General features: G+C 43.6%; 1 pseudogene; it reads left to right on the top strand.

Moving 5' to 3' along the window:
* Positions 1 to 3,965: 3,965 nt before the first annotated feature.
* LOC112912745 (regulation of nuclear pre-mRNA domain-containing protein 1B pseudogene) lies at positions 3,966 to 8,359 on the top strand (annotated as a pseudogene).
* Positions 8,360 to 12,219: the final 3,860 nt, after the last annotated feature.

Genomic DNA, 12,219 nt, shown 5'->3' with positions numbered 1-12,219 from the left:
TGCTGTAAGCTTCTAAGTTTTACATTTTTGTTATAAAACAACAAATAATGATACATACAATATTACTGTTAAAATAATTCAATTATTCTAACTACTGATAATTATATTTAATTTTAATTTCCTTGAATCCATATCCTTAGCATAATTTTAATACTTATATCAACAATTCAAATATATATTTAACTAAATTAATGGGAATTATGTTCAGAAGTAAAACACTGACTAATAAGTGAAGGATCAAAGAGCCACACATGGTGAAGATTTCAAACTCTGGTGCTTAGTGTCCTCCAAAAGGAAGATGAAAAGATCAAAATAAGGAAAACCACTAATGAAGCATGCAATTTTCCCCAACTACTGAATTTTTTAGTTCAGGCTGAGTTACATTAGGAAGATTACTATAGCCAGTCAGGAATTCTATTGACTTAACTTTGTTCTCAAATATTTTCAAAGAAAGTATCTCATTATTTATTTTTTAGCTTATTTCTAAAGCATTTCAGCCATGGTTACGGAAACACAAGTAGCCTACCCAAATTATTAATCACGAGGATACTTCCATATCTGAGGAGAATAAGAATGAAAGTGTAAATATCAGCCATTGTAAAACCACTGAACTTTTTTTTTTTTTTTTTTTTTTTTTTTTGCTGTCATACGATTCATCTTCATTAACCAAATTAAGGTTATATATTTACATGATAAATATTTTGTAAGGTAGAAGAGCATTTTCGTACCAGTGATAAATCTGGATGAAGGCATAATTCATGATAAAGTATAAAAAGGTTTCTAAGGCTACTTGGTACCACTTCAGTGCCGTACTATATGACGGTACTTCAAAAATCAAATCTTTGGTAGAAATTAGGAATGACATCCAGGGAAATGCTTATATGAAAAGTGTAATACACCATGTGAGGCACTTCTAAACACTAAATTCCAAAGATTATAGAGCTACACTCTCTCACCAGCATCCTCATCACAGTTATCTTTATGAGTATGGATACACATGAGCGTAAAGATAAACAAAATGGAATAAAGCCAGTTTTGTACTCTTAGGCATTTTTCACAATAACATCAATAGCAAAATAATAAAAATAGTACTAGCAATTTAAATAAATTTTGGTATCATCAAAAAGAAAATTACTGAGCCATCAAGCATTCTTGTTCCAACCTGGATACTCAGCAGAACAAGCTAAATGCAGAGTCCCTCTATTTGACACATTGACAGAAAGGCATTAGTGAGTTTTTTTGTTTGTATTGTTTGACTGTCTGCCTGCTTTAGATAATTAATTGGAAGTTATAATTATTATCTCTAAGTACAGCACGTAGGACTAAATGGTTTAAATAATTCTTCAAATGATGAATTTTTAAAACACTGATTTTGTTGATAGAGAAGTGCAGGAAAGGTATTTATAGCTGCTGCATCAGAGAAGTATAAAATGTGTCAGGTTAGCTTGGTGGAGGGTTCAGAACAGATAAAGAAGGGAAAGCAGCTATGTTACTTCAAGGAAGAAGTTATGATGCCCCCCTACACAGGGGAAAGGGGGGGTGCTCAGATGGTAAATACGTTTCAGTGTCAGTTTTAATAGTCTTACAAGGTATGTATAATGTCACAATTATATAGAGACAGAGAATTCTAGAAAACCTATCTTTGGAATTTCGTAAAACCTATTTATAAATATTGATAAAATTTTTTAAATTAAAAATATTTTTAGACAGATGCTCTTGTCACCAGGTCCCTCGGGATCCATCCAGACTCAAATGGAAATGAGTTATACATAAATACTGCTCCTGTCAATGGGAAGTCACTCCATAAATGTCCTTAGCACCACAGTTAAAAGTTCAGTCAATAGGCATACAACGCAGCCCTCAGCGTCACTCCTGTGAAAAACACAGGAAGCAAAAGCACTGCAGGAAGGTGAGCAAATGCTTTCACTCCAGGTTGGATGGGAGGGTGACAGGTGGCAGTAGTAGAAACAAAAAGTGTCTCTCTTGAGGAGGAGGAGAAGAGATAACCCTCTATCCTACCATCTGCAGGAAGCAGATGATGAAAACGCATTCGAGCAAATTCAACACCATAATAAAAGCCTTCTGCAGACTAGTAATAGAGGGGAACAATCTCAATCTGACAAAGATGATCTAGAAATAGCTTACAGCTAAAATCAGTCTTAATAATTAACCCCTTGATCATTTCTCCTAAGAGTGAATGTACAGTAAGAATGTACAGTCTTGCCACTTTTATTTAGCATAGTGCTGGACAGTCTAGCTAGTAAAATGAAGAAGGAAAATAAATAAAGGATACATTGTTCCAGAAGACAGAAATGAAACAGTAATAATTCACAGACAGCACAACTGGTTATGTACCGATTCCCAAAGAAACTCCACAAAACTTACTAGAACTAGTAAGTTGCCTTATAAAAAGAGCAGGACTCTGCTTAATACAGAAAAAAAAATATATATATATATGTATATTTGCCATTAACAATTGCAAATTGAAATTTAAAATTCCATTTATAATAGCAAAACATATGAAATATGTGGGGATAAATGTCATAAAAATAATTTTAACATTTATGCAGTGAAAATTATAAAGTAATAATGTGGGAAATTTTTTAAAAGGTATAGTTTTTTTCACAGATTGGAAGACACAAATTACACATCTCCAAATTAATCTTTAGATTTAAAAAATAAAAATAAATCAATAAATAAATTTAGTGCAATTTCAGCATCAAACATTCTACAGCATGGCTGTAGGAATTGACAGGTTAACACTAAATTTTGCCTGGTAAAGGGTAGGACTAAGATTGTTTAACAAAATTTTTGCCTGGTAAAGGGTAGGACTAAGATTATCAAAAAAATTAAAAGAAAGAAGAGTAAAGTTGGAGGACTTACGCTATCTCATTCAACACCTGGGGTGAAGGTAGAATAATCAGACCCTTATAAAATGTCTTTCTGACCTAGGAATAGAAACAGGGGATGAGTGAGGAGAAGCGAATTCAGAAATATGTGCACTCATGTGTGTGGGCCCATTGCTTTGTGACAACTGTGCAGACATAATTCACTGGCCACAGGAAAATCTTCTCCACAACTGATAATACTGAAACCAGACATATTAAACAAAAGCATAAGAAGCATCTCACGTCGTGTACGAAACGTGGACTTAAAAGGCTCAGACATCTGCTGTGAAACTCACTGTGTAAACGTCCTAGAAGAAAACGTAAGAGAAAGTCTTCATAGCCCCGAGTCGGGCGAAGCTTTCAAACAAATGACACAAAAGGCATGAATGAGTCAGTGAGGAGAGAAATCGAAAAGAGCAGAACATCATCAGAATATAAACGTTTCCCTCTGAGACACACCGTCAGGAGAATGAAGAGACGAGCCCCAGGTGGGGAGAAGCTGTTTCCCGAATGCGTAACTGAGGAGAGGCTGGTACCAGGAGGCAGAAGCGCCTGCTGCTGGGGCGCCGACCGGCGTGGCCGAGAAGACCCGAAGGGACACCTGCGCAGCAGCGGTCACCGCCACAGGTGACTCTGGACCTACCACAGCCGTAAGGCAGGGACGTTCCGGAGCCGCACGGCGCCGGGCGGGGCGGGGCGGGGAGGCCTCGGGGTACAGCGACGCCGGACCGCCCCGGCCCAGACGGCGCCCTCGGCAACCCCACCCCAGAACCACCGCCTTCCAGAGCCCCCCGCAGACCCGTCAGGCCCTCGTCAGCCCCCCCCCCGTCAGGTCCCCGTCAGGCCCCCGTCAGCCCCCTCCCCCGTCAGGTCCCCGTCAGCCCCCCCCCGTCAGGTCCCCGTCAGGCCCCCGTCAGGCCCCCGTCAGCCCCCTCCCCCATCATGTCCCGGTCAGCCCCCCTGTCAACCCCCCCCCCGTCAGGTCCCCGTCAGCCTCCCCGTCAGCCCCCCCCCCGTCAGGTCCCCGTCAGGCCCCCGTCAGCCCCCTCCCCCGTCAGGTCCCCGTCAGCCCCCCTGTCAGGTCCCCGTCAGGCCTCCGTCAGGCCTCCTCGCTCGGCGACCGCCCGCCGCGGCGCAGCTGAGCACAGCGAAGGGCGCTCAGGGGGGAACGCAGGGTGAACACACCACAGCGCCACGGGAGGATACGTCAGTTCACCCGCTTCAGACGGTTCATTTCCAGCCAGTCGTTCTGACAGAACATCTAACCGGGGCTCATTTAAATTGCATCAAGTCCATCCAACGCGCAGGACAAGCCGGCGAAGGGCGCCTGAAGTGCTCTCGTGGAAGCAAACGCCAGAGCGGCTGCCCAAGTGCTGCAGCGCCGCCTCCTGGCAGGGTCCCTCGGAATCGGCCGAGCGTCTCCTCAGACCGTGGGGCGCAGGACGCGGCGCCTCTCCTGCCACACGGTCACCCTGACAAAACCCCCTCGAAACCGCCCCTGTGGGTGGAGCGCGGACCAGTCAGAAGGGTTGGCAGATGCTTCTCGAGAGGACGCTGCGCAGTTTCCTTCCCTGAGTCACGTGCCATCTCTATCCGCGGGGGCTCAGCCGGGAGCACATGGGCACGTGTGTGTAGTCACGTCCCTGCTCTACACGCGTGGACACAGAGCGCGCTGGTCTGCTCAGTCCAGAGAGGTCTGCAGACTCACTGCTGCGGGTTTCCCCCAAGGCTCCCTACGCCCTCTGGAGACTAAGGTTTCGCATGTCGTTTGCCGTTGGTCCTACTTCTCCCTTTTAGGTTTCACATTTTTTAAGAATCCACAGGCAGTAAGATTAACTTTTTGCATACAGCTCTGTAAATCCTGACACACGGATAAGTGTGTGGCCACCACCACACACGATAAAGACAAACAGCGGGGGCGCGAGCGGTCAAAGCGCCTTCCGGAGGCCGCCGGATTGCGCTTTTTTGCCGGTCTGTCGCTTTCGAAGTGCCCTGAGCGAGGTTCGGGGAGGCCGCCGCCACTGGAGGGCGTTTTTCTGTAGCTCTGACACCTCCCGGTGCCCTTGCCCTTTGACCCTGCTCGGGGCGGGGTGAGAGGTCGGTGGCCATCTTGTGGCGGCGGCGCGGGCGGCTGTTACTGCGGAGACCCATCCCCTCCCCCTCCTCGCCCCCCTGGCCGTCAGTCAGTCAGTAAAGAGCCCCGCAGGCGTTCCGGTGAGGCCCGGGCCTCGTGCGTGCGGTCGCTCCTCCCGCCGCACTGGGCGGCCCAGGCTGCTCCCTGCAGGGCCCCGCCGCCGCCACCATGTCCTCCTTCTCCGAGTCGGCGCTGGAGAAGAAGCTCTCGGAGCTGAACAGCTCTCAGAAGAGCGTGCAGACCCTGTCGCTGTGGCTCATCCACCACCGCAAGGACGCGGGACCTATCGTTTCTGTGTGGCACCGAGAGCTCCGCAAAGCCAAATCAAATAGAAAGCTTACTTTTCTGTACTTAGCCAATGATGTCATCCAAAACAGTAAAAGGAAAGGACCTGAATTCACTAGAGAATTTGAATCTGTTCTTGTGGATGCCTTTTCTCATGTTGCCAGAGAGGCAGATGAAGGCTGTAAAAAACCTTTAGAAAGATTGCTGAACATCTGGCAAGAAAGAAGGGTGTATGGCGGCGAGTTCATACAGCAGCTGAAGCTGTCTATGGAGGACTCCAAGAGCCCTCCCCCCGAAGCAACAGAGGAGAAGAAATCTTTGAAGCGAACTTTTCAGCAGATACAAGAGGAGGAGGAGGATGACTACCCTGGAAGCTACTCTCCCCAAGATCCTTCTGCAGGACCCCTCTTGACTGAGGAACTGATCAAAGCTTTGCAGGACCTGGAAAATGCTGCATCAGGGGATGCTACTGTCCGGCAGAAGATTGCTTCTTTGCCCCAGGAAGTGCAAGATGTTTCTCTGTTGGAAAAAATAACAGACAAAGAGGCAGCTGAACGTCTTTCAAAAACAGTAGATGAAGCATCTCTGTTACTAGCAGAATATAACGGGCGTCTGGCGGCAGAACTGGAAGATCGGCGCCAGCTGGCTCGGATGCTGGTGGAGTACACCAAGAACCAGAAAGATGTTTTGTCAGAAAAGGAGAAAAAACTAGAAGAATATAAACAGAAGCTTGCTCGGGTAACCCAGATCCACAAGGAACTGAACTCCCATATTCAGAGCTTGCCAGACCTCTCATTGCTGCCCGACGTCACAGGAGGCTTGGCCCCCCTGCCCTCTCCTGGTGACCTGTTTTCGACTGACTAGGACAGGTGTCATGCCCCAGATTCCCATCTCTATCAACAGAAAGAAGAGGGCAAGTCGTGGTTGGAAATAACCTTGTGGCCCCAGGTTCTGTCCCTCCTTCATCCTGGTCCTGCAGCCTCAAGAAAGAACCACAGACCCTGATTCTCCTCTCCGTCCTCTCTTTGTTGAGCACAATTCACAACAGTGGCAAGTGGAGTCATTTAGGTTCATATATGGAAGGAATACAAACTCCCACTTCATGTGTTCATGCCCCTGTTGGTTTTCCATTCTTAGCTCTCTCTTTACACCCAAGAAGTTACGAAAATCATGTGTACTTCTGGAAGCTTTCAGAAGAATCTTGTCGCTTAGGACAGCATTGTGTCACGAAAGCAGCTTCTTTTCTGAGCTGGGCTTGTTCAAGTTCAGTACAGGCCTCCACTGAAGGACTTACTCTGGTGTCATTGACTTTCCTGGCTACCATCCACCCCAAAGGTTGGAGGCACAACTGTCAAGCAGCTTTGCCATAAAGAGTTTGCCAAATCTCATCCTTCCTTTTCCTTACTTCCAGTGACATGTAGTCACAGGTGAGGTGTGTTTGTTTTATAAGCTGACTGGGGAATCTAGCAATTAGATTCACAGCTGATCTGGGACATGAAGTTGTAGTTGAGAAACAAGAGTAACAGGGATCACAGGTATGAGTTAAAAATAAGTTACTTACTTCAGGTTCCTACAAACAACCTTCCCAGGCACCCACTGTCTGAGAAAACGTTCCTAAAAACATGGTCTTTTGGCCCAAATCGGTTGTGAAGGCGGTTGTTAGAAATGGCACTGGTGGACCCCAAAAGCTACTGAGTCTGGGCTCTGCACAGGTGTTGCTTTTTCAACCCATGTCTCTTGGGGAGTAGGGCTCACACTCCTTTCCTTCACTGGGCGCATGTCTACAGTATGGTGAGTAAACATGAACATGTCCCTTGTGAATATGACACTTTGTGTATGTCAGTTTCTGCCACTGGCCACTGTGCCTGTCCTTGTGCCCGGGGGAGGAAAAGTACTCTGATGAGCTGTGACTGAATAGCTTGGGCAGAGGAAGGGGGTAAGTCACGGATTTTAATTTTGGGTTTTAATTCCACTATCATGCCAGCTGACATTATGACTATATAATGTAGTTTGAGAGGATTTTTACCTTGCTTTTAGTGAAGGTTAGGCCTGCTGACTGGAAATCGCTCTGATTTGGCAGGCTTATTTTTGACATTGGAAAGGGCAGAAACCAATTCGCCCAAATAGTATACTAGGAGTCAGAGCCCAGAGGCTGAAATCCAGAAGCTGTAAAAAGGAATTCAGTGGTGGGGGCTTCAGAATCTCCATTATTTTGAGTTATTTTCAGGATTACCAAAAAGCCAATTACTTTCAGTGGTGGGGGCTTCAGAATCTCCATTATTTTGAGTTATTTTCAGGATTACCAAAAAGCCAATTACTTGTAATCTTACATGTTAAACATGTTGAAACATAGCCTGTGTTTTAAACGTGTGGCAGGCTTTCCTTTAAGAAGCTCTCCTGCCTGCCATGAAGCAAAAAGGATGAAAAGTCGTAGCAGGTGTTCAGTTTAACTCTCTGTAGAACATAGTAAGTAGCATTTAAGCTGTTTTTTGGATTTGAATACAGACTGTGTGTTTGCTTATTGACACTGCCTGTTGTCCTGTCATTATTGAATTAATGAGTCTCTACAAAGTTTTTCTTCCCAGAGGCCATAGGGCAGTAGGTGACTTTTCTAAAATTGAAAGATCAATTCTAATATTTGCTGTTTCTGCACATATTCCCCCTCCCCATATGGCGTGCTGCTTTAGTCCTACACATGAGCGCTTGTTTTGGAATAGACCCATCTTGGACATTCTCTGTGCTTTCACCAAGGAAGCAAAATGTTACTAGCCATGAATCAAAGGGGTATAGTAGATATTTGCTTCTGTCATCTAGATGAAAATGTTATGACATAATGGATTTCGCCCACTGCTATGTTTTATCTGATTGAGTTTGACCAGCAATTGGTGCATAATTATTACAGCAAGAGCAAGAAATGAAACTGTAGCAATTATGTAAATGAATGTGTTGGCCTCCTAACCCCTGTTACTAGTGGACTTCCTTATAAGGAAGTTAGTTTTGGGTTTTTTGTTTTGTTGTGTTTTTTAATAAAATGCTTTTGTTTTTTAAATTTTAATTCTCCCCGTATCCTCCCCAAGTGTGCTATTACTTCATTTGTTTAATTTAAGTGAACCTTTCTTCTCCTTGTATGTATGAGGTGATCGGGTGGGGTGGGGTGGGTGGTTTTGTGTTGTGTGTTTTCTTTTTTTTTTTTTTTTTTTTTTTTTAAATTTTTTATTTATTTATGATAGTCACAGAGAGAGAGAGAGAGGCAGAGACACAGGCGGAGGGAGAAGCAGGCTCCATGCACCGGGAGCCTGATGTGGGATTCGATCCCGGGTCTCCAGGATCGCGCCCTGGGCCAAAGGCAGGCGCCAAACCGCTGCGCCACCCAGGGATCCCTGTTGTGTGTTTTCTTTACTTAGGGCACCCATAGGCCTCAAAGGACCTTTCCTTTAGGTCATATTCCTCAGAAAGTCTTCATTCTTCTTTTGTTTTGTTTTGTTTTTCTTAAAGAATATTTTTAAAGCTTAAATTTGTATATTAATTTAGGACTTTATTTAGAAGTATAGGCTGTCATTGGTGGCAGCAGTATATTCTGAAATGTCTCATAGATATATATTTTTGAATAAAGATGGTGTTGTTGAACGAAAAAAAAAAAAAAAAAAGACAAACAGCGTACCCGACACCCAGCAACTCCCCTTCTCCCTCATCCTCACCCGCTGGAGCCCACGGATCTGTTCTCTGTCACAGCTCTATCCTCCCCTAAACACCACATAAATGGAGCCAAACAACACGTTCACCTTCTAAGTCTGGCTGCCTTCTAAAACGCTCTTTAAATTGTAAATATGCAGTAAGGACATTTTTTTCCAGTGACCAATATTTGAGGAACAAAACTGATACCACCTCAGGACCTTACTGCTTTTATGGAATTTTTAGCAAATTAGGTTATTTAGTTTTTGTTTTAACCGGCAGATGGGAAGGCAGGGAAGACCCGTGACTCCAGAAGGTGGCAATCTGGAATCTCAGCGCATAGCTGAATAGTTATGCCACTGACCTAGATGTTGGGTTTTACATAACTGGATCTGCCCGTGTTTCCTCAGCTTTTTTTTTTAGTACAGGGATCTCTGGGAACCAATCAGTCCCTTTGGAGAAGTAGTAGGAAGCTTTTGTTTGTTTTTCTCAAAGAATTCTTCATCTTTTCTTGAATCTTTTTTTTTTTTTCAGCTAAAAGACTCAATCAAGAATATGTTCTAGTGTGAAAAGTAAGGTGCACAATTTCTTGTCATGATTATTCTCAAACTCCAGTTGGTTACTGGCATTTCCGGTCATATTCTGAGAAGAGATCAATTCTGAAAACAGTCAAATGTATATACTTTTGCTCTTATTCCTATTTCCAGGCCCTTTCTTCTTTTGCATTACGATGGCCATCATCTGTGACCCCCGGGCCTTCAGCCCGGGCCACCACCACCAGGCCCTCTACAGGAACGTCTTAATGATTCATTAGCTCCTCCAGCAAAGACTCTGATACATGTGGACAATTGAAAGAGAGAGCTATGGATGTCGGGCACTATAATTCAGCTGCCTCAGAAAGTTGAGAGTAAATGACTACTTAAGTCCGATGTTGTAGAATAAAAGTCAGGTCCTGGAACAGACTGACCCAAATCATGCCCCATTTCCTGAGCTTATCTTGAAATTTTATCTTTCATATTCTTTGCTAGAATGAGAGTATCAATATTAAATATTATATTGCATCCACTTATGAGATATACTTTCTCACATTTTATTGTCTTTGACATGGGATTATGTCTTCAAATCTTCATTTTAAAAATGTTTGTCAGCATCTTTTCTTTCACATTACCACCTAATAGTACATCTTAAAATTAAAATTTAAACATAAGAAAATCTTACTCTAATGCAAAGTTAAACATTACAATTCAATTAATGTCATAGAAATAAGGTAGGAGGATGAGGGGCACCTGGGTGGCTCAGTCAGTTAAGCGTCTGCCTTCAGCTCACGTCATGATCCCAGGGTCCTGGGATTGAGCCCCAACTTGGGCTCCCTGCTCAGCAGCAAGTCTGCTTCTCCCTCTCCCTTTGTCCCTCCTCCGTGCTTGTGTACATACACTCTCTCTCTCTCTCTCTCTCTCTCTCTCTCTCTCTCTCATGCTTTCTCTCAAATACATAAAATATTTTTTTAAAAGAAAGTAGTAGAATGATACAATATTAAAATTATTGATTTTGGGCACCTGAGTGGCCCAGCAGTTGAGCATCACCAGCCTTTGGCTCAGGGAATGATCCTGGGGTCCTGGGATCAAGTCCTGCATTGAGCTCTCTGAGAGGAGCCTGCTTCTCCCTCTGCCTTTGTCTCTGCCTCTCTCTGTGTCTCTAATGAATAAATACATAAAATATTTTTAAAGATTGTTTTAAAAATAAAATAAAATGATTGATTTAATTCAGTCCAGAATATTTACATTAAAAAGTATAAAAGAAGAACTGATACCATGGTGATATAGTATCTAATCTCCTGGAGAAGTGAAGTCTTTCCAAGAGTCAATGTGGTTTGTTAGGAGCCACGGAAGTGTGAAAGTTGTACCACATTCTACTTTTGGATTTCTTGCCTTGTGGTCACCAAACTAAGGTTCATCATGAGAACCTTTCAGAAAATAGTATTCCAGAGTCATCTATTTCTGTGTAACAAACTATTCCAGACTAGGTGATATAAATCAGTGATTTTTTTTAAATTATTACTATCTATCATGGCTCCAAGGGTTACTTGGGCTCAACGAGGTAGGATTTATTCAGCTTCTTTCCAGGGTTGCAGTCAGAGTTTTTGTTTTAACTCCCATTAACTGTTGGTAATATGCAGGGCGCTGCAGTAGGACCTGTGCTAACTCTACATTCTATCCCTTGACAATCTTTTTTCATGTTTCCCATCACTAGTTGCTTACTTGATACCTCAGTTCCACATGTCCAGTCAAGATCTTCCTCCTGATTCTCAGCCTACATATCTAGTTGTTTATTTTCCTATTTCCTTAGAAATCCAGGTCTCTATTTTCAATACTTGGAGAAAATAGAGTTCTTTTCACAAACAGAACTAGGAAAAGGAGCAGATGTTCTTGGTTTTTAAAAAAAGATTATTTATTTTAGAGAGAGAGACAGCATGAGTGGGAGGGACAGAGGGAGAGGAAGAGAGAATCTCACGCAGACTTCATGCTGAGTACAGAGGTCGACACAGGGCTGGACTTCAGGATTCTGAGATCAGGACCTGACCCAAAATTAAGAGTCAGACGTTTAACCAACTATGCCACCCAGGCATCCCTCTTACTTAACGCTTAATCTTGTCCTAGCTATTGTTTTCTCTGGGAAGCCTTCTACAAGCACAAAATCTAGATTAAGCACCCTTCTTACCCGATAGCACCCTGGACTTCTCTAACGGCACGCTGTATTATACTGTCTTATACGACTTTTGGTCACTATCAGGTGACTGTAAACTGGCCCCATGAGGACAGAGAAAACACTAATTTTTTCCACTATTGTATTTAAAACACTGCACAGTGCACACAGCAGGTGTGCATATTACTGAGATGAACTGAACGGAATGGGATTAAATTCTGCCTGGGTTCTCTCTCTAAATATAGGCCACCAAAGTGAGGTTGTTTGACCTGCCCTGTTAATCTCCATGTCTCAGCTGTCACTTTTTAGGGATGGTTGCTCAGATATATTCCCCAAAAGTCATTTTTCCAAGGTTATCAACTCTTGCTAATTGATGCCTATGAAGCCACTGACCCATCCATTTCTCAGAGAAGGAGAATCTACAGATCCATCTGGGTTCAATTAACACCTTGCCACACTTTGAAAAGTCTACCCCATGATTATCACCCCCCAAGTTTATTTAGATGTCTTTAAGCATACTGAAATAATTTATTGATC

The sequence above is a fragment of the Vulpes vulpes genome, unplaced genomic scaffold (genome assembly GCF_048418805.1).
Source record: "Vulpes vulpes isolate BD-2025 unplaced genomic scaffold, VulVul3 Bu000000666, whole genome shotgun sequence".
Lineage (NCBI taxonomy): Eukaryota > Metazoa > Chordata > Mammalia > Carnivora > Canidae > Vulpes > Vulpes vulpes.
Note: the sequence above shows the minus strand (reverse complement) of the source record. Positions and strands in the feature narration are given on the sequence as shown.